This window comes from Amblyomma americanum, chromosome 5 (genome assembly GCF_052857255.1).
Source record: "Amblyomma americanum isolate KBUSLIRL-KWMA chromosome 5, ASM5285725v1, whole genome shotgun sequence".
In the NCBI taxonomy this organism is placed as follows: domain Eukaryota; kingdom Metazoa; phylum Arthropoda; class Arachnida; order Ixodida; family Ixodidae; genus Amblyomma; species Amblyomma americanum.
In genome coordinates, this window is record NC_135501.1 from 158066230 (window position 1) to 158086570 (window position 20341).

Here is a 20341-nt window from a genome sequence, read left to right on the forward strand (position 1 = left end):
GCATATGTCGACGGGTTCTGCAACCCTTTGCGCTCCTCGAATGCTGAAGCAATAAATGCTTTGACAAGTTTTTTGTTGGATGTCCAGAAGCAACCTTTTAGTGCTCTGATGAGAAGGGCAGGAATCGCCTCATCGTTGACGACATATGATGCATTGACTCCTGAGGCCACCGTTGAAATACTAACGTAGGCACAGCGCATGAAGAAGTTCATGTGAGGAAAAAGCAGAGTCGGCTTGCATACAAAGTTTTTCGAATCTTGTGGACCGATTTATTTATTCCGACTGGCACGCAGAGCAAAAGGTCTTCCGAAGTGTGGTGTAAGCAACAGTCAACGCACTTATGCAAGCTGTTTCCAGGAACATCGGCAATGTAACTGTCAAGAGTGGGAACAAACAATACTCCATCACGTTGGAGCGCTGGAAAAAGCAAACTGTGCGCATTGCTTGTTGTTGCCTGGATGGTTTAATTTTAGCCAAATTCTAGGCGAGAAAAACAGGAGTTTCATTTAAAAAAACACGCAGAGATTCGTCAGGCTTAGCTTAAGCAATGAAATTAGTCAACATATGAAAGGAAAGTCAACTATTTGGTATGAAAAACCTAAGGGAAAGGAATTCAAATACGGGCAAGTCATTACGTTCCCATGCAAGCCCAAAGACCGCTGACTTAAACGCCTGAAATTGAATATCAGTCATATTTTACAACGAGCGGCAAATGTCATCAATGACGGGAAGCCTCTTTGTTATCGACATCTGTACGGTTCACATCAGGCCTCGTACCAGCATAAAGTGATGTAAAAGAGCAGCGAAACCCAAGCTGGTTGGAAAAGATATATAGCTGGTAGCAGCCAGCCGCGAGCCACATTAGAAACAAAGTTCCTATGGCTGCCTGTTTAATAGTAGTGGAACAAGCAACACCAAGAAATAAACTAAACAAGTGAGCGTAAATATCAGCCAGGCTGAAGAGATTTAATCACGGGTTTTACCAACAGAATGGAGGTCCTTCAAGATGAAGAAACGTAACACAGCACTTCTGCCTCAAGTATTTCTCATCTGTCTGCACGCTAGTCATTCTAAAGAATGATTTATTGACCTGCTATATCAGAGCCTTGTTAAAGACAAACTTATACACACGTTTCGCGCATACTAGCGCCTTTATGGCTGTATATGTGAAATGCCTATGTTCCACAAACAGAACATGGAAAAACGCAATGAATAATATGAAATGTGGCTACATTTCTTTCGCGGGGATTTTAAGAAAAAAATTGCACTTGAAAAAATGAATTTTTTCCCTGGAAACTGCTTCATAGTGCGGTGTTTAAAAGGGATGAAGGACAAGGCATCTCGTGTATGAATAGAGTGCAATTAGTGAGCGCACTAAAGTATCATTACGCAGAACTTAAGAAATAACGATCTAATTTTTTGTAGGCAGTACGGCTTTAAGCTAGACAAATACTAGTTATCACGGCTTTTCCCACTCATCAATGAAATTTATGGTTCAGTTAACGCAGTTTTCACAGACTTTTCTAAAGTTCTTGCTCACATTTTTTATTGCAGCTTTCTGAAGAAAACTTCAACATTTAGGGTTCATGGAATAAAAAAAATTTGGACCCAGAAATTTTTTATTTGATTGATCGCGGTCCGTTCTATCAGAGAAAATAATTTCATGGCCTATCGTTGTTCAGCGTCGAGTTGCGAAGGGATATCTGCAGGGTGACCAATATTTATTTGGTTCTTTGTGAATGATCTCCCCGGTAACACGCGTTCACAAGTCCTTCTGTACGGCAATGACTCCATACTAAAAATCCAATTATGAGCCTTGTCATTATCTTGTCCAGGGGAACATTACTGCATTAGTACTAGGGTAAGTGAGCACGATATGTTTGTATTTGGGGACGAATTTTGCTTACGGCGCTTCTAAAACTTATGCTTTTGAAGTAAGCTTCAAACCTGCAAGACCCTTGGCATGCATGGGTTCGCAAGAAAAATACTAGGTATGCTGAAGACGCCGCATTGCTTTGAATCAAGAGCCACAGAGCCGAAGCGGTCGAGCGGAACCGCGAAGCGACGGCGGCGGCTATTGGTCCGTGAGGCTGTGCTCACGTTTGGAAGGCATTTCGAAATCTGGAATCTCTTCGCGGTGCCCCGTTTACTTAAACGTCATATGAACCAAACGCCGTTGAAAAACTTCGCGCAACAGAGTAAGTGCGGCAGTCGGAAATACATTCGCTTGGAAGGCGTTCCAAACACCCCTGTAGCAGGTGTATAAAGGAAAAAATTATCCTAATCCACATCCGGAATAGAGTAGAGCAAGGAATGCTGCAGTTTGTTTTTTTTTTCAAAGAGCTCGCTTATCATCGAAGCGCCTTTGGTGATAAGGAGAGCGCACAACGGTTACCCGAAATGTGCTTAAAATATCTGTCACCATTACATTGGCGCTGATGTCAAAGAACCGTGTGCAAATGAGGCGTCAAATGATTCCAAGCCGGTAAGAATTTCAGCGAAGCTTTCGAAGTGGACATATTAACGAAAAAGGAAAAGATTATCACGAAAACAACACAGCTTATTCGACATCCTCTAAACGATGCTTGTCGTCAAGACGCGGAAATAATGACCAGTATCCCAATTTCAATGCGACAAGTTTGAAAGCTGAGAGCCACGCAGAACTTCTGATTTCACGACAGTGCCTGCCGACAGCATTTGGTGCCCATAAAATCGTTAATATCCTTCTTTGCATCTGACGCTTGGTCAGTTAAAATTAAGCTTGAGAAATTCGCGTTCACATTACACGTTTCTGAGTGCTGTCCGCTAGGAGGTATAAACATTTTATGCCCTCTGATAACGCTGTAAGCTATTTTTCTTTTAAGATTTCATAGGTCGCGGTCATCTTCGCATGCATTCGAGTATACGTTGTCTTTTTCAAAAGGGCTCTGCCTCCTGTTGACATTTTTTAAGGACTGCCCGCTTGCTTTTCAAGACTGCAGCAGACTAAGTCGTGTGCTAAGCCGGCGCTTCTACAGACACGGACAGAGCAAATGAAATGTCGCTAGATCGGAGCATATCCAGATGTGGACAATGCACATGTCGAATTAAAAGTGGCGAGATGAAATGACTGTTTTCCACATCCGTTTTAATGCTGGGGCACGCTTACAAACGCAAGCTGTATAGATTTGCACATGCAATGGTACGCGTAATAAATACGAAAGACCATGTGAATTACAATACCCAACCCTAATCCTTGCAAACAAATATGAATTTCATTGAAAACCGTTAAAAGATATTCATCAAAGAGAAGAGAAAACGTGGTTTGAGCTTTAACAAGCCCAGCACGTTTCTATTTCGAGATTTCAGCTCGGATATCTTTTCACTGACCCCCGCTCTCTACATAGTCTGCTTTTCTCCTGTATTTTTAATGCTACTTTTTCTGATTTTCCTCCATGTATCTCGGTTCATCAAATTTCGTAAATTTATTCTCCGTCCTTTTACCTACATCTCAAACTAATGCCCCGACCACTGCCGATGAATTGTTCCTTGCCGTAATGGCCAAATCTAATGTCATGAGCTTTGATTTCCTGTATACAGGTCAGCTGCGATTCTTCGCATGTCATCATCATCATCATCATCATCAGCCCTACTACACCCACTGCAGGGCAAAGGCCTCTCCCATGTCTCTCCAATTAACCCTATCCTTTGCCAGCTGCATCCACCCTTTGCCTGCAAACTTCTTAATCTCATCCGCCCATCTAACCTTCTGCCGCCCCCTGCTACGCTTACTTTCTCTTGGAACCCACTCCGTTACCATTAAGAACCAGCGGTTATCTTGCCTTCGCATTACATGCCCTGCCCAAGCCCATTTCTTTCTCTTGATTTCGACTAGGATGTCATTAACCCGTGTTTGTTCCCTCACCCACTCTGCCCGCTTCCGATCTCTTAACGTTACACCTATCATTTTTCTTTCCATGGCTCGCTGCGTTGTCCTTAACTTAAGCTGAACTCTCTTCGTTAGCCTCCACGTTTCTGCCCCATAGGTGAGTACCGGTAAGATTATGCTGTTGTACACTTTCCTCTTGAGGGAAATTGGTAAACTGCCACTCATGATCTGCGAGAATTTGCCATATGCGCTCCACCCCATTCTTATCCTTCTAGTTATCTCCCTCTCATGATCCGGATCAGGTGTCACTACCTGCCCTAAGTAGACGTATTCCGGCACAATTTCTAGGCTCTCGCTGCCAATTGTGAACTGTTGTTCCCTTGCTAGGCTGTTGAACATTACCTTGGTTTTCTGCATGTTAATTTTTAGACCCATCGATCTGCTCTGCCTGTCTAACTCGTTGATCATGATTTGCAGTTCACCTCCTGAGTGACTCAGCAAGGCAATGTCATCAGCAAATCTCAGATTATTTAGGTATTCTCCATTTATTCTTATTCCCAACTGTTCCCAATTCAGGCCTCGAAATACCTCCTGCAACCATGCGGTGAACAGCATTGGCGAGATCGTGTCTCCTTGCCTGACGCCCTTCCTTATTGGAATTTTATGGCTGACTTTATGGAGGACTATAGCAGCTGTGCAGTTGCTATATATATCTTCCAGTATTTTGACATAAGGCTCTTCTACCCCCTGATTACGCAATGCCTGTATGACTGCTGAGGTTTCCACTGAGTCGAATGCTTTCTCGTAATCAATGAAAGCTATATATAGAGGTTGGTTATATTCTGCGCATTTCTCTATCACCTGATTGATGGTGTGAATATGATCTATTGTAGAATATCCTTTACGAAAGCCTGCCTGATCATTTGGTTGATTAAAGTCTAACGTTGCCCTGACTCTATTAGCGATTACCTTAGTAAATACTTTGTAGGCAACGGATAGTAAGCTGATCGGCCTGTAATTTTTCAAGTCCTTGGCGTCTCCCTTCTTATGAATTAAGATAATGTTTGCATTCTTCCAAGCTTCTGGTACAGTCGAGGTCATAAGGCATTGCGTATACAGGGTGGCTAGTTTTTCTAGCACGATGTCCCCTCCATCCTTCAACAGATCTGCTGTTACCTGATCCTCCCCAGCTGCTTTTCCCCTTTTCATTGCTTCTAAGGCTTTCTTTACTTCATCTTTCGTTACTGGCGGGATGACGCATTGCTGTGCACTGCTGTCTTTCTCATTAGCGTTCTGATTACATTGGCTACTGTACAGGTCTGTGTAGAACTCTTCGGCTACGTTAACTATCTTATCCATATTGCTAATGACATTGCCCTGCTTGTCTCTTAATGCATACATCTGGTTTTTACCTATGCCTAGTTTCCTCTTCACTGTTTTTAGGCTACCTCCGTTTTTTAGAGCATGCTCGATTCTCTCCATATTAAACTTCCTTATGTCGGCTACCTTGCGCTTATTTATTAACTTTGATAGCTCCGTTAGTTCTATTCTATCGGTAGTATTAGATGCCTTCATGTTTTGGCGCTTCTTAATCAGATCTTTCGTCACCTGAGATAGCTTCCCGGTATCTTTTCGAACTGTCCTACCGCCTACTTCTACTGCGCACTCCGTAATTATTGATGTCAGGTTATCGTGCATTGAATGAACATCAAGATCATCTTCCTCAGTTAAAGCCGAGTATCTGTTTTGCAGCGCTATCCTAAACTCCTGTGCTTTCCCTCTTACGGCTAACTCGTTAATGGTCTTCTTCTTCGCTAGCTTCTTCCGTTCCCTCTTCAAGTCTAGGCTAATTCTAGACCTTACCATTCTATGGTCGCTGCAACAGACCCTTCCGAGGACGGCCACATCCTGAATGATGCCAGGTTTAGCGCATAGTATGAAGTCTATTTCATTTTTAATCTCACCATTGGGGCTCTTCCAGGTCCACTTCCTGTTTTCTCGTTTGCGGAAGAAGGTATTCATGATCCGTAAATTATTTCTATCCGCGAATTCGACTAATAACTCTCCCCTGCTATTTCTAGAGCCTATCCCATAGTCACCTACCGCGTGGTCGTCAGCCTGCTTCTTGCCCACCTTCGCATTGAAGTCACCCATCAGTACAGTGTACTGCGATTTTACTCTATTCATTGCTGATTCTACGTCCTCATAGAAGCTTTCAACGGTCTGGTCATCATGGCTGGATGTGGGTGCGTAGGCCTGCACCACTTTCAGCTTGTACCTCCTATTCAGCCTAATTACTATAGCTGCTACCCTCTCGTTAATACTGTAGAACTCCTCTACGTTGCCAGCTATATCCTTATTAATGAGGAAACCCACACCTAGTTCTCGTCTACCCTCTAACCCGCGATAGCACAGTATGTGTCCGTCCTTTAGTACTGTATACGCCTCACCTGTCCTCCTAACTTCGCTAAGCCCTATCACATCCCATTTAATTCCCGCTAGTTCCTCGAACAGCACTGCTAGGCTAGCCTCACTAGCTAAAGTTCTAGCGTTAAACGTTGCCAGGTTCAGATTCCAATGGCGGCCTGTCCGGAGCCAGAGATTCTTAGCACCCTCCGCTGCGTCACAGGTCTGACCGCCGCCGTGGTCAGTTGCTCTGCAGCCGCTGGGGACTGAGGGCCGAGGGTTAATTGGTTTGATCATAGAAGGTTGTGGCCAAGTACTACACCAGGGTGGCCAAATCCTGCTCTGGTGAGAGAGTGCGTTGTCGGTTCTGGTCACCGAGATAAGGCCGCACTCCAGGCCTGGTTATGCAATTCCATCGACACGCGGATTTTTTTTTTTAACCCGGTGGAGAATTGCGCGGCACCAGGATTTGAACCCCGGTCCTCTTGCACGCGAGGCGGATGTTCTACCTCTACGCCATCGCTGCACCTCTTCGCATGTAAGTCTAGGCTAATTCAGTCCTCCCCCATACTAATTATTCTGCTCTCTCCTTCTCATGCGCCAAATGCCTGGTCACTACTTCTCTTACTGTCTCATCACTTTCAAAACCTCGCTACCTAACACGAAATGTTCCCACCTTCGTAGATGAATCAACATTATTTTATTTTAAATATTAAAACATGATGTGTTATCATTCCGCTCTAAATGTGCATGACTTAAATTGGGCACGGAAACATTTCCTACCTTACCAGGTCAATTTCATCAAAAAGTCAAAAGTATTTAGGAAGGTTTCCTGTGACACCTGAGCCAAGATTGCTCCGTCAAAATTCTCTGTGAATAACTCATGCATATATGGCGTTGCGGAAGCACAATATGGACCAAACCGATCATGCTCAACGTGCGATAACTACTTAGGAAGCGCCGACGCGTTGTCCCGCCTTCTAAACACTCGATAACAGGTTAGTTGGCATCGCATATAACTGGCTCTTCTCTCTAATTCAGAATAAGAATCAGTCTTTATTTGTTAATACATTTCATACGAAGAGTATATCATACACAAGGAGGTCCCGAAGACAAAGACTCTAATAGGACCTCCTAATCAAATACATTCTGTAAAACATTCAACAGCTGCGCCAGATCAGATGACTAGTAGAATCTGAACAAATACATATGGGGTACAACTTATAAGAGCATTGGTTTATTTTAAATCATGTTATGTAGAAATATGTTCGATGACTGTTCGCGTTAATTGAAACGGCCTGCTTTTTAATCCACAATATAGGGACGGCAACGACTGCTGCTGGCCGCCTAAAAAATTGCTCGACAGATTGGGTCACACCGGTGCTCCCCGTTCAATGTTAGCGCGTCCGGCCGAAAGTCGATTTCAGGTCACTTATGCCGTAACTACACTCATTGTGCAGTTGCATTCGCTTCTCATTTCGCCCTCCACAATCGCCGAAACTGCACGCATGAACATCGCAGACTTACTAGGCGTACTCTTCGCGGAAAATTGTCGTCGTAGATTAAAATTTAAGCAATCGGCAAGCGTTATCGCTGGTGAGGGATGAAGTTCGTGCATGTGAAGCGTTACTGCCAGTTTCGCTAATTTTTAATGCGGATAAGGTAGAGAGAAATGAAAATATATTCACGCTGTCACCGCATTACCGTGAAGTTTTAACTCAGCCGCTGATATACCTGGGTCATATGAAAGGCAACCCTCCGCCAACCTGATTAGTTGGCGCTGTTGACCTGAAAAACCGGCCGTGGCTTAGCTCAGTTAGGTAGGCCAGATATGCGTAGCGAGAGCTACGTACGCACGCTTAGCCCTTCTAGCTTCATTCTTACTTTGACGGGCCTCTTGACGCCAAGCAACGATTTCGAGGTCGTCCGAAGCAGCTTCTCGTAGCCGATGAAGATGCCGCTCGCTGTACACTCGCTCAATTTCAGCTTCTTCACCCATGGAGCACCTCACTAGCAATGCGCATTTCCTCAGGGCTTTTATACGTCAAGCTCCATAGCCAGGAAAAACTGCAACACCGGCGGAACGGCGCAGCTGGTTGCCACGGTAATGGAGCATGCGCGGTAGTGAGGCGTGACGTCGCACATCGGCGCAGTGGTGGAGACCGGTGCGGGGAAGCGGCGAACACCTGTAGAACGGCACAGCTGTTTGCCGTAGTAACGGCGCATGCCCAGTTCTGGCTCCGGCTGGCCACGCAAAACGCGGCTCTGAGCAGCGTAGTGTAGCTCTCGCTACAAAACACGTCACACTGCATTGGGTTGCGGCTTTTGGCTTTCCCTGAGGTGTTGACGGATTAGTGCGACCGCTGTTCAAACCGACCTCGTCGTCGTGTCGTTGGACCCACTGAAAACGAGCGAGAGGGCATAAATGAAGCACGATGGCAGAGGCGCGATTGCATTGCGGCCAGTGAATGCTAAAGCATTCGAATGTGATTGCAGACTATCGTGTAGCACCGCAGGAGCCCGTCGAGTCCGAGGGCATTCAAAGTTTCGAATAACATGGGACTGAGGTGCCATTAGAACGTACGTGTAAGAATGGTATTAGAAAACAGTATGCCGGTACTTCTGTCAGATTCACAAAATATATCGGCGGAAAAATTCATGCCCCTGAAAATGTTATTACTTCGCAGTTTAATTTCAAGATTTACTCAAACTGGGCGGACTTCACTTCAGTAAAAAATTTATTCAACTATCCTGCAACTGCGCATCAGGTAAATTAAAAGCAACGACCCAAAACAGGTACAAGCGGAGCTACGAGCCAAACCGGAATACATCGAGATGGTGCCATACTCTTTCTTCTATATGTACGCAAATCCAGTGTTCGTGTATAGCAACGCGCAATATCTATTCTTCCGACCAAAACACACCAGCTCGACTTCCCTTCCAAGGTACTTTTTCTAGAGCTTTACAGTTCAATATACATCGCACGGTTTAAGATTATCAGGGCGTGAACTGTCGAATTCTTTGTCCGGCGTGTCTTAAAAAGGTTCATTGTCCTTATTGCGCGGTGGGTGATTGTGATCATTAACGTCTTCTTCATTAAGGTAACATGTTTTGCAGAATAAAGGCGTTTTATATTGCTTTCCAAATAGCCTTATGCAGAGACAGACCTAGGTGGTTTCTCCTAGCAGTATTTCTAAACGAATCTACGCATGTTATTTAACGCTGCCTGCGCATATGTTCTTCTTCCCAAAGAGTTCACTATGTCATGATAGATAAATGACCGCTTCTCTGGTTTCCGTAATACTCCATCAGTGTATGCTTCTTCGGGTTAATTTCTGCGAGGAGATTTTTAGGTTCAACTTGTTCTCTAATAACCGCTGTACCTTTTGGAACGGTTTCTCGTTGAAACGGTTGAATATTGTTCATGAAAAAAATTTTATCCGCTTCGCCTGGATTTATAATCTGTGTTTTCATTGTCCTATGAGCTTTTATTGCTAGAAAAAATTATAAAGATAATATGTTAAGCAATGAGCGTTAGTTGAGTTCCAGAAGGTATGCTTGAAAAATTCTATGCTTATTTATAAAAATTGCCTTAATTTCTCAGAAATCAGTGGGCCGGATCAATAAATTTTGCTCGGCTATCTTTGTTCGTTTTTGTTCTTTAAATATTTCCTTTTACATGGCTGACTGCGTCGTCTCAGCATACCTAGTATTATTCTTGCGAGTCCATACATGCCTAGCGTCCTGCAGGTTCAAAGGTTACTTCAAAAGCATAAGTTTTAGAAGCGCCGTAAGCAAAATTCGGCCCCAAGTACAAACATATCACGCTCATTTACCCTGGTACTAAAGCAGTAATGTTCTCCTGCACAAGATAATGACAAGACTCATCATTCGATATTAAGTATGGAGTCATTGTCGTACAGAAGGACCTGTGAACGCATGTTGTCGGGGAGATCATTCACAAAGAACCAAAGAAATAGTGGTCACACTGCAGTGCAGATACCCCTGCGCAACTCGAGGCTGAACAACAAATGGCAATGAAATTATTTTCTCTTTTAGAACGGACCGCGACCTATCAAATAAAAAATTTCTGGGTCCAAATTAATTTTCTTCCATGAACCATAAATGGTGAAGTTTTTGTTAGGATGCTGCAATCAGAAATGTGAGCAAGAACTTTAGAGAAGTTTGTGAGAACTGCGTTAACTGAACCATGAATGTCACTGATGAGATGGAAAAGCCGTGATAAATAGTATTTGTCTAGCTCAAAGCCGTACTGCCTACGAAAAATTAGATCGTTATTTTTTAAGTTCTGCGTAATGATACTTAAGTGCGCTCACTGATTGCCCGGTATTCATCAACAAGATGCTAATCTTGTCCTTCATAACCTTTCAAAAGTCGCACTATGAAGCAGTTTCCAGGGCAAAAATTCATATTGTCTATTACAATTTGCTTCTTAAAATCACCGCGAAAAAAATGTAGCCACATTTCATATTATTCATTGCATTTTTCCATGTTTTGTTTGTGGAACATAGGCATTTCACATATACAGCCATAAAGGCGCTAGTATGCGCGAAACGTGTGTATAAGTTTGTATCTTTAACAATTCCCTGATATAACAGGTAATTAGATCATGATTCAGAATGACTAGCGCTCAGACAGATGAGAAATGCTTGAGGCGGAAGTGTAGTGTTACGTGTTTTCACCTTGATGTGCTTCCATTCTGTTAGTAAAACCAGTGATTAAGTCTCTTGAGCCTGACTGAGATTTACGCACACTTGTTAAGTTTATTTCTTGGTGTTGCGTGTTCAACTACTATTAAACAGGCAGCAATACGAACATTGTTTCTAATGTGGTTCACGGCTGGCTGCTACCCGTTTTATATTTTTTCCAACCAGCTTGTGTTTAGCTGTTACTTTACATCACTCATATTGGTACGACGCCTGATGTGACCAGTAGAAGTGTCAATAGCAATGATGCTTCCCGTCATTGATGACATTTGCTGCTCGTTGCAATTTACGAGTGATATTCAATTTTTGGACACTTAAGACAGTTGTCTTCGGTCTTGTGTTATGTTGGGTTTTATGGCACATAGGCAACTCAGGCCATCATGCGCCAAAGTCAAGGTAAGGGATAGTGTAGGCCACGTAAAAAATTGTTTGGCATTACCTGATGATAAAGAATTAAAAAATGTATGAATGGTTAATATAAGAGCTTTAGAGAAGGTCGGGTAGTCTCAGCAGGCATCCTTGGCTGGGCAAGGATTTTGAGCTTCCCAAACAGTAAACGAAAACCTCAGCCTTCCTCTCATGAATGAGAAGGTGGCAGAGGTATGTAAAAAGTGAAGTGAATTAGTAGGTAAAGATTTAGAGTTTGCTGAGAAAACCTGCTTCTATCAAAATCAAAAAACACAAGTTGTGTCGATAATTTCATATTCACTCAAAAGCAACACTGGGTGTAAAGGGATGTGTTCAATATAAAACTGAGTAAAATATACTTTCCGAAGTCCATCAAGTTTTGGGCATGAATATAAAATGTGATTAATTGTTATGTCACCTCCACATTTTTCACAAACCGGTTCGTCTTCATTTGCCCTCAAAAATTGTGTGTGATGTGCGTGCGGCTTATACGGAGTCGACATAACTTCAATGATATGCTCTTGCGGCAAACTTGACTTCCGGTAACCTAGGACTCGTTTTAGCAGGTGCAGTTTGTTGTTTACTTCATTGTTCCGAGCTGTCTGCCATTTTTTCCCTAACATCTTTTGTACTAAATTCATGCAATCCATAAAGGGCATATTTAATTTTTTTATTTCCTTGCCATGAGCTTGGGCAGCGCAAAAATCTGCTCTCTCAGTGCCTTCTATTCCCACATGACTCGGGACCCAGCAGAGTTTTATAATTTGTCCTTGAGCTGTGGCAGTTACTATGTTGTGGGACGTACCCAGCAGAGAGATGCTTGCAATTTTATAATGGAGAGCTGTCCCTACACCTAATGACTCAGTGTAAATAATGGCGTTTTTGAGGTTCTCGCTTAGTATTTTTTCCATGGCCACACATACTGCGTAGCATTCAGCAGTGAAGATGGATGAACACTGTGGTAGTCGTACTATTTCCTCCGAATTCCCTCGCATCACTGCGCTTCCTACGTAGCTCTATGTTTTGATCCATCCGTTTAAAGTTCTGTAGAATTACTGTATTTTTCTTCAAATGCAAGGAATTTTTGTATTACATGTTATTGTGGTGTTCTTTTTTTACGCGGAAATGTTTGAGTGAGGTCACAGATTGCAGGAAAATTGAACCATGGAGGCAGTGTACCTCGTCTTTGAGCAGTTCTATGTAATATATCAAGTACGCCAAGATTTCGGCACATCTCTTCAAAACGCAGTACGACTGGCCCTATAGGTAGCGGTTTGTTGTAAAACAGTAAAAGAAACACCAACCCGATGCTTTAAAACAACAACTAAGGTGATCAGGAAAAAAATAAAGATGAGAATTGCAAAATACTCGCTGATAATTGAAGCAGTGCCCTTTCCCTTTCATAATACGGCATTAGACGGACGACATTGACAACTTTTGGTCGTGCGCGGCGTCGCTGGGATGCTGTCATTCAATCAGGAACGACTTCATAGTCCAGTTTACTTAGTCAAAAGAGCCTGTACGGCCTAATAATGGCGCAATAGTTTTTACTCCGTCTGCGGCGGCGAATGGGCGATCACCTCCACACACGCTTACCGGGTTTGTTTCCCGCGTTTCGTCGGCATAGTTTGTAGCGCCGGCGGTCGATGCGCTGTTGGTCCTTGACCCGTAGCCCACCAAGCCATCGGGTGTCTTCTGCGCACTGATGGCAGGTGGTGACGTCGATGTTGTATTTATCGATGGCGTTGGGGAGCATCCATGGCGTCGAGAGTGGTGGTTGCCTCCCTGCTGTGGACGAGCTTACAAGATATAGTCTAGGTAATCCCCTGCCCTGCAGTGTTGTACGCAAAGATAACGTAAGAAATAATAGCATCTCAGGTTTTGTGTTCACTGTCCACATACATGGCTAGTTTGTCAGAGATGGCTTTGTTCAGAGGGTTCTTAGGGGGGTCCGTTGTTCTGCAGATGGTATGCAGTACCCCAGTTCGCCGGTGGCTTGCGTGGCTTTGTTTTATAAAGGCTTGGGTAAGCTCGGCTGTAAATGTCGTTCCTATATTCGTAATGAGAACTTCTGGGGCGCCGTGACGCAAAAGGATCTGCTCTACAAAAAACTTTGCGACTTCAACCGCGATGCCACTCGGCAGGGCTTTTGCTTCAGAGGAGTGGATCAAGTAGTACGTCGCCACGATAATCTAATTCTCGCCCCATGCTGACGCTGCAAAGGGGCCCAGGAGATCAATTCGAATCTCTTGAAAGAGCTTTCCTGGTGGTGGTATGGCCTTCAGTAGTACAACTGGACTGATTGGTGGCGTCTTTCGTTATTGACACCCAGGGCATGTTTTGGCGTATTTTGCGACAACGGCAAGCAGCCGTCGCCAGTAGTATTCGTCTTGAGTACGTTGTAAGTTGCAGATGAAACCGAGGTGCCCAGGTGTTGTTTTGTCTTGCAAAGCCTGCAGAATTTCTTCTCGTAAGTTGTTCCAAACGACGAGCAGGTACGCGGTCTTCTGGGGGGCGAACTTCTTCACGAGGGCGCCATTTTGCAAAAAGAGGGGACAAATCCCGCTTGAACGCTGCTGGGGGTGAAGAAGCCTTCCCTTCCAGATACTGGACGAGATGTTGTAGGTCAGGTCCGAGCGTTGGTGTTCCATGAAGTCACTGGTGCATCCCGCTCCCAAAAACGTATCCTCATTGTCCTCTACTGATGGCTTATCGGCAGGGGCTCGAGACAAGCAGTACCTCATCGCTGCACTTGCACCCAGATTTGTAGGCGACAGTGATGTCGAACTCCTGGAGACAGAGGCTTCACCGAGCGAAGCGGCTGGAGGGGTCCTTCAAACTGGCAAGCCAGCGCAGGTCGTGGTGACTGCTGACAACCTTGAATGGTCCTCTGTGCAGGTAGGGGCGGAATTTCGACGTAGCCCAGATGATGGCAAGCACTTTTCCTTGCTCTTCGACTAGTTGTAGCCAAGGCCTTAGACAAGTAATGACTAGCGTACGCGATTACTTTCTCCAGTCCGTCGCTTTTCTGAAGGTGGACGGCGCCTAGGCCTACACTGCTTTCGTCGGTATGAATTTCAGTCTTTTTCATCATTTGGCGAATAGTTAGAGGTATGCGCACGCCACTTCAACAACTCCACCCCTTCGCTGCACTCTCCCTTCACGAACAAAAATCTATAAAAGAGGTCTCAGAAGAATACTGCAAGCTGCTGTCGGCAGGGTCAGGGCATTCGACACTCTCCGCAGATGGCCAAACAGGCATCCCAAAGGCGGCAGTGCCAGCGTTAGACCTGCCTTTCACAATGGAAGAACTATCCACAGCTATCGCGGAGACAAACAGGCACACGTCTCCGGGTCATGATGAGGTGACCTATGACGCCATTGCAAAGCTACCCCACACCTCCCGTCTTCGACTCCTGGAGTATTACAATTCTTCCTGGATGCCTGGTGAGGTCCCCACGGAATGAAAGCTGGCGAAAATCGTGCCCGTTTTGAAACCCTGTAAGCAGCCAACAAGCTACGCATCATTCCGGCGCATTGCCCTACTGAGCTGAGTCGGTAAGGTCATGGAGCGCATGATCTGCAAGCGCATAACTTGGTTCCTAGAAAGCCGAAATGAGTTCCCCCAAGAAATGAACGGGTTCCGTCAAAACAGGTCTGCGACTGACAATATCATCGCCCTCGTCTCATCAATTGAGGAGTACCTTCATGCTGGGTACATCCCGACAGCCGTTTTCCTAGACATCAAGGCCGCTTTTGACTCCGTCTTTCACCATGCAATTCTCGCAGTCTTTGGAAGTCTTGGCCTTGGAGCAAGGCTATACAAGTGGATTGGGCATTATTTAAAAGAACGACAAATTTTTATTACCACTCCAAACGGTCCAACACGCTTTCACGCAGTGGAGAGGGGCGTACCACAGGGAGCGGTGCTTAGCCCTCTCCTGTTCAATATTGTCCTTATTCACATAAGAAGACACCTTCCGCGAGGGGTCCTCATAACAATTTATGCTGATGATATCTGCATCTGGACCGCGTCACGTTCGCGCTATATTACCCAGCAACGTCTTCAGAGAGCACTATTGCACATTTCGATGTACCTGGCTTCCAGAGGTCTTCGTCTCTCGCCAGAAAAGAGTGTTGCAATGGCGTAAACAAGAAAAACGATGACCCGATATCCGCTGCTCCTAGGCGGACGATCGCTGCCATATGTACGATCTCAGCGATTCCTGGGTGTTGTAATCGACTATAATCTGTCATGGTCACCTCAGATCAAAACACTCCGTGCGAGGATTACTGCAGCATCGCAAGTGTTCAGGTTCATGGCGGGAACAAGGTGGGGTAGCAACTGCCGATCAATGCTTCTGCTTGAAAAAGCTACGTTGAAGGAACCTTGCGCTACTGTCTACCAGTGCTTCAAAGATTATCTACATCAAGCAATAAGACTCTCAATGCCGCACGGAACAACTGCCTGCGAATATGTCTTGGCCTCCCAAAGGGTTCCTCTGCATCAGGAACAGTAGTGGAGGCAGGATGTCTCCCACTAGAGGTAATTGCCGCCCAGGAAACTATGCGTACCCATCTCCGCCATGTCCTGCAAGGGAAGAAGCACTTCCTACACCGTGTCCACCTAACTCACAGCAACTCAAGCTTTGGCCAGGCAGTGCAGCTCCTGCCCCTTCCTAATATTAATCAGCCTCAGAAACTACTACCTCTGGCCTTTCCTCCATGGACACTCTCTCCTCTAAAGGTGAAGAAGTCTGTTCCAGGTGTGAATGCAAAGAGCCGCATGCCACAGGCAGCACTTCTGCAAGCTACTCTCGCCTACTTAATCGAAGAATATACGCAGCAAACCCATATCTTCACCGATGGTTCAACTACTAAAGAAACTTCTTATTGTGGCCTTTATGTGCCCTCAACAGGCCATGCCCTTTCTTACCGGCTGCAGCGGAGGACCTCCTCTACAACAGCTGAGCTTCACGGCATTAAGGAAGCTGTTTCTTACATCCTGCGCCGAACCGCCGGCCGTTGGGTTATCTTCACCGATTCAAAAGCATCTCTGCAGATCCTGGCCAACCTGCTGAAGAAAACGAATCACCAGCCAGTTTCTCTGAACATTGGGTATATCCATCATTTAGCTATTGCCGCAGGCCACTGCATAACATTTCAGTGGGTACCTGCTCACTGTGGCATTATGGCTAATGAAAAAGCAGATGAAGCGGCCCGTAGGTGCCATCAACGTCAGAGATACATTCGAAGTTTTCTCACGAAATCTGATGCGTCCCAAATGGCTAAAAGTTTTGCGTACGAAGAAGCGTATCGGCTTTAGAGTTTGCCGACACATCAGTACCAGTTTCTTCACTCAATCGACCCACATCTTAGATCAAGACTCTCACCCAGAATTCCTCGACAACTCGAAATACTTTATCGCCGACTTCGTCTGAATGCTGCATATACAAATGGCCTGCGATACCGTTTTGGACAAATGAACAGTCCGCATTGTGACAACTGTGCTTCGATAGAAACTGTGGAACATATCCTGCTTGAGTGCCCTGCGTATGCTAACGAGCGTGCGTACTATGAACATTGCATGCACAAGCTCTGCCCAGTGCCCCTAACAATGGACAAAGTTTTAGGCCCCTTGGCCTGCTTCAGGCAACAGGGACTTGCAATGAATTTCTTTTTACATATATATTAAAAGACATTGGACATCTCGATAAGCTCTAAATTCACTTGCAGGTTACCTTCATGCATTCTTCTTGCAGTGAACTTCGTCAGCCCATTCGTCGGACTATGCACTTCATCATTCCATAGGTTACATCAATACTCGCCACTGCATCCTTAGTACCCATTTCATGGCTGCATTTTATCTTCGTTTTTTTTATCCCACCTCTTCCACGCTGCTCTCTTTCAGTCTATCTCCCAAATTCCCCTCCCTACGCAGAGTAGCATGCCAGCGATATTGAAACGCCGGCTAAATGCTCTGTTTCTTCATTAAAGGGTCTCTCTCTCTCTGTCTTTTTCATCAAAGTGTCCGACGACCAGAGTGGACTTTAAACAATGTTGAAGTTTCTTGAAGGCTTCAACTCGCGCAGCTTCCCATTTAGATGGCACGGCTGCCTTTGTCAGTTGGGTCAGAGTTAATCGATGCTCAAAAAATTCTTGGAAAATCGTCGGTGATAAGCACAAAGCCCGAAGAATCTGCGCAAAGTTCTCTTGTCGGTCGGTTGGGAGAATGTGCGATAGAAGCTGTTTTACGCAGTTATGCGTGCACTCTATCTCTGATTACGATTAGCGGCCTATATGCTGTGCGATGTCAATGCAGGGTAACGAAATCTAGGAGTTAGAAAAGTTCCCGAGTCCCCTACAACACAGTCCCTCACAGCGCGAGTACATTTGGTACGTGAAATGCCATAAACCAACCAAACAGACCATAATGATGAAAAACAGCGAACTGGACTAAAAAGAAATAGAAGATACCACAGGCGCTCATTCTCAATTGACTCTAACAGAAAAGGCAAACGCATATACAGGAAATTACTCGGAAACTATGTACGTCACCACCCCGTAGAAAAAGGTTCATCCGCGTAGTTTAAAAGGCGCCACAGAGGTTACTAATTAGGAGCAGAATGTAGCCAATTATCTAAGTATGAGAATTCCTTATCGTTCAGTGTCCGTGACTAATAAGCAGATTTACTCTCTCCTGCGCGAGCTGTACAATATTCTGAATTTTATGACCGCCCGCGAGCGACTGTAACAGCACACCGTCCACCATGCGAGTCTGTTGGTGTGAAGAAGGCCGCATATCGTCCCTGCACAGCCACTGTCGTAGCGTTACACATGCATTGGAGGCTTTTGCTTTCCTGCCAGCTCTCCTTGCAGCAAATTATCTCTTTCCCATTTTAATATGTAGGGTTACATGTGAGAATGTGGTAAAGCTAAGAATCGAGAGGAAGCAAGCCGTCCCTGGTAAGTAGCAATATTTCGCACACTCGCTTGCATATTTTTTTCTGCCGTTGCTTTCTTTGAACATCACATAATGCATAAAGCCAGCCGTTTTGCTTTGCCCGTGGCACTACTCATGGCACTACCTTGAAGTCACAAGCGACTCTTTCGGCTTTTTGGTGGTGACCTCTATGCGTGCTCATTTGCCCTGCGTGTCGCTTCATCCCAAGCCACAGGCCACTGGCACGAATTCTTGGCGGTTTCATTGATACTTTTGTTGATTACGCACAGAAATTTCAAACTGAATGAGCACAAATATAAGGTTAGTTTAGCGCCGAACCTTTGGCCGTCGTGGCGGGACCGTGTGGGAAAGTACGAAAATCACTTCCACTTGTAAAGCCCATCGCATCTTCAGGAGTGGAAATATTTCTTTCACTCACAGGGAACCGCATCGTTCTAAGCGCTATTAGGTTAGAATCTGCAATGGTTAGAATCTGCAATGAAAGTTAGCCTCACGCACTTATGCATTCAGGTCCTATTTCCATCATTTTTACAGTGACACTCACTGGTCCAGCTGGTGTGAGTTCATAAAACGCTAGAGGTACAAAAAAAATTGGATAGGGCACTTAAGCTCCGTCTCAACGGTATGACGCGATAGCGTAGTAGGTTAGGCTTTCTTTTGCGAGCAGATTGACACATATGAAAGCATTTTTAATTTTTTCACTTGCTCCAATTATTTATTTTTATTACATAGACACTCTTTTTTTTAAGTAGCATCATCAAGCATTGGCATTTTATTCTGGGTGTGCTGACACCTTTGAACCCCCTTGTTTCTAATTTTTTTTCATATTGTAATTTCTTAAATTAATCAATCAATTGCAAAGATTTCATTAACTCGTCTTGGTCTATCATACACCAGTCAATCATAAGTAACAAAAACTACAAATTACCGTGATACGATTTTGTTTACGAAGCCCCTGATAATTTCCTACACGCGGGGACGACTACGCCGATGGCTTTTGACTGAACGAGCTGTATAGGCTATCGCGTAATAATGGCACACTTTACTCGGACATTTCCTGGCACAGAATGCTCGTGAGATAATAAGTGGGGTGGTGCGTCGCCCAGTTTGATTTTAATTCATTGCGAAGACTCAAGCACAGCAGATTCACGTAGGGTGGACGTTAGGTGTAAACGCACTGCTGCTTCCAAGCGTCTTGTGTTTGTTGACTCGAGTGGAATCCAGGCATAGCACAAAAAAATGTCAGAAATATTTCATTCCTAAAACCATTTAGTTCAAAGTTCAACTTCATGTAATTAAGACTGACACATGAATCTATGTTCGCCAGAGCATGTTTCCTCTGGTTGAAAGGAGATTTTCTGGACCCACGATCGAGCGGAGCAGACAACTCTAAGCTTATTGAAATCGATAGAGCAATTTTTTACGTTTAAGACTCAGAAATGTACTCATCCTGATGATCAATACAGACGATCGGATTTCGACATTCAGAGCTTTGCAGCCAGTTGTAGCAAGAATAAAGGCCGTCTGAGTAAAAGAATTAAACCAGAAGAATAAAACTTCGTTACCTGGCGTAGGCATACTTTTGTGTTCGCGTTTGAACTCAAATTTTTTATTCTGCAAACAGTCTTTTGAACTTTCAGTTCTTTCATTTTACTGCAAATAGTGGTGTGAGCGGTAGCTCCTGTTTTCTAAAAAATGTAATGGTTTTAGACTTCAAATTACTTTTCTCTAATAACGCCACTGTCTGCAGGCAACGCCATCAAATCACGGTATTTCTTCTGCCGGTCCTCAAATTATTTTTCTGGTATGCAGTGCCTCATTCAAGTTATTAAATATAAACAAAGAGAGACAAAATAGGATGTGCAAGGTTTCCCGACATAGATTCGCGCAGGCGGTGGTGGTCAAAACAATTATTGGCTATACAAGGAACAAAAATTATTGTGGGGCCATAAAAAGAACAAAAAACAA